This window comes from Natator depressus, chromosome 4 (genome assembly GCF_965152275.1).
Source record: "Natator depressus isolate rNatDep1 chromosome 4, rNatDep2.hap1, whole genome shotgun sequence".
Lineage (NCBI taxonomy): Eukaryota > Metazoa > Chordata > Testudines > Cheloniidae > Natator > Natator depressus.
The window spans coordinates 69,811,375-69,814,745 of NC_134237.1; positions in this window are offsets into that span (position 1 = coordinate 69,811,375).

A 3,371-nucleotide genomic window follows, 5' to 3' on the forward strand; every position below is an offset into this window, starting at 1 on the left:
TAGGGCAATCAGCTGGGATTCAGGAGACTCCCAGTTCAGTTTCCAATCTGCCTGACAAGACAGGAACAGGAGTTGAGCAGGGCACTGCCACCTGCTGGATGTGTGTCCCAGTCACTGGACTATGGGACATTCTGGTGTGAGTCTTTCTCCATTTCTCCTACTATGGTTGTGTCACTTGAATTAACTAATGGAATAATTAAATATTATTTGGGCCAGTGAAAGTGTGAAGATCCCTCTGTAGTCCAGTATGTAGGGCCCTCCCCTGGGAGGTAACAGATCCCCACCCAACTCCCTTCTTCTCCTGAGGCAGATGGGAGTCTTGAACAAGGGGGGTCTTCCACATCCCAGGTGAGTATCCTAACCATGGGGCTAAAGATTAGAGGTGCCGTCCATCTTGCTGGTCTTCTTGTGCGACACAAATGCCTAACCTCATTTTCCCAAATCAATACCTAGGTACGGGGATCAATTGTAAACATGTTGTTGTAATTCATTATGTTTTCGTAATGATATTTTGAATTGTTTGTACATCAGCCTTTATGCTCCGTGGGGGAGGGCGATTAAATATATTTCTCATCTATCAGCCTATAACAGACATTTGTGTGAAAAACGAGCAGACTTTTTGTGGTTTATTTTCAATGACGTGACCTTCCTTACACAAGGAACTATATTCTCCAATGGAAGTGTTCTGCTGAAATGCATTTCCTGATTAGTTTAATAAGTATGTTGAATAATTTACTTCTAACAGGGAGGGACATAGATTTGTGATTATGTTAAACATAATTTTATCCTCAACTTTTCTTAGAAAATAATTTGTAAATGATCAGGATAAAGTTATAAGGCTCCATCCAGCCAGGTGCTGAGTGCCTCCTGCAGAAAGGGCAGTATCTTGCAGAACCTGGCTCATAGTATTAGCAAAAATCTATACAGTAGAAAGATGCATTACTCATGATCAATACACTTATTTAAGCATTTTGCTGCAGAAGACTACTTTGGTGATGGAATTTAGCATGTTTCTTAATCTGAAAGAGAATTAGCTGCAATGAATTAGCATAAATTATACTTCTGTAATTTTGTATTACTCGTTGCAAAGAATACTTTTCATTATAATCCTCACCAAATTGCGTGCGTGTGTGTGTGTGAGAGAGAGAGAGAGAAAATTAGATCTTTGTACCTCTCCTATGCTTTCTTCTCTTTTATTCTATGTTTAGACTAGGAGCTGAGGTGTGGTTCCCAGCTCGCATACACATACTCATGCTAGCTCTGACTGTACTAGTGTAGCTGTGGTAGCATGGGCAGCAGCGGTGGAGGTGGCATGGCTAAACCACACTGCTGCTGTCCATGCTACCCCGGCTACATAACGCACACTCGCACTCGCTCTCATCGAGCTAGCGTGAGGATGTGTAGTGAGCTGGGAATCACAACTCTAGCTCATAGTGTAGCCGTAGCCTTAAAGGAGAGCATTTTCTGCTGAAAACTCAAGATTTTAACAGGGTTTAGTTTTCATGGCAGACTAAAATATAATCACTTTTGGCCTACAGGAGCCACCTAGGGTTTCACTTTGGCCCCATGTATAGTTTGTAGAAAACTCAAATTAAAAACTCTGCACCCAACACAAATAGAAAAAGAAAATTACAGTAGAATATATTATGATTATTTTGTAATAGGTTGAAAAGAAAGGCCCCTGGATTTAATGTGCCGTGTTCCATCTAGTCAGTCATATATAAATGACTAGTTAAATGAATCTCCCTGTATAATCATCTTCTGCATTTTTTTTTTAAAACCCCTGTGCTTCAGTTCTATTTTTCATTGGGCAGTAATCTGAAGAGCATCCATTTTATGCTGTATTGAGATTCAGTATCTCCTAAAAGGAGATTAAAATCAAGTGGTATCTGCATTTTACATTTTCGTTGTTAAGTTAGCTCAGTTCAGCTAGAATGCATGTGCCCTTCTTAGATGATACAGCACTCCGCATGTACAAACATTTACATTTAAACTATAATTGGAGAATTTGGTTCAGCAGTCCTTTTTGCTAAAGACCTATTTTTGTCATGAAGTAAGCCTGCCACCTGCTGGAGGTGCTTCTGTAATGAATGTTGTCTCATTGGGAGGATTGTGCCCGCAGGTCTGTGCATATGATCTTCCCTTCTCCAACTTGGCAGAGTGGTGTCCATCCACTGGACCCTGCCAGGCAACTTTCCTGCTGCTCTGGGGATCTGCATAAGTGAAAGGCGTGGGAGGCAGCAGGCTGGAGAAGGGATCAGGATAGTGCTGAAAGGCTGCACATTGTCCTCTCTCCTTCTGGCTCAGCAGAGGGGATTTTTTGTATGGCCTACCTCTGTTATATCCTCACGTCCAGGGAGACATTAGTGTGGAGATACAGAGCTCCATGTAAATGGCCTTTGTTTCTCATTGATACTTCAAGCTGCACAGGGTGTAGGGCTGGGTCCCATGACTCTTTTAGTGGTGGGGCTGGGGTGGGAAAGGGAGGGGAGGGAAGGGGGCAGCCCTCTTGACAGGACCACATGAGAAATCTGTGCTAGGGGAACCTCACGCTTGTCCACTTACAGAGTGCACTCCTGCAGGTTTGGTCATGGAAAGAGGAGATCTGACCCCCTGAGGCTGCATAGAGTTAGACCCCAATGTGGAGGCTTATCAGGGGATGATTTGGCCTCAGGCATTAATTAGACTGCTTTGTGCAGTGAAGGGGCTGTTCTAGCAGTTGGGAATAGCCAGAGGACATAGACTATGCCCACTGTCCCCCTATATCTGTGTAGTGGGAGTGGCACAAAGAGACTGTATTGTATCAAAATCAGGCACATAGAGTTATGTCAGCGTAACTGGGAACTTCTTGCACTGAAGACAGGTTTATTGAACATATCTGGGTGTGCAAACAGAAAAAAGTTGAAACCATTAAAATATATACTTAGTGTATTAAAAGGGCCAATTTCACAAAGCTGAAAACAATTATGAGCCAAGTTAGTAGTGAGAGAGCATTAAAACAGACAAATGTGAATGGCAATTGGGAATTGTTTAATAATATTTTACTAGATGAGCAGACAGCCACAATCCCATAATCAAAAAAGAAGGCCACAATGGTTAAAAAAAATTACCTGGGCTTAGAGGGGAAGTAAATGCAGCTATAAAATAATAATAAAAAAATAATAATAATTAAGAATAATAAATTAAAAAATATATAAAACAAATGGAAGAAAGGGGAAGTTGATAGTAACACATATTACTATTAGATGTAAAATGCATTCTTTTGTTTCATTTCTGAAGTCTGGACTCTGTAGGATAATTTAATCATCACTTTAGAAGTCTGATTTATTATCTTCTGAGACAGGTGGAAAAACACTCAACAGTTCACAATG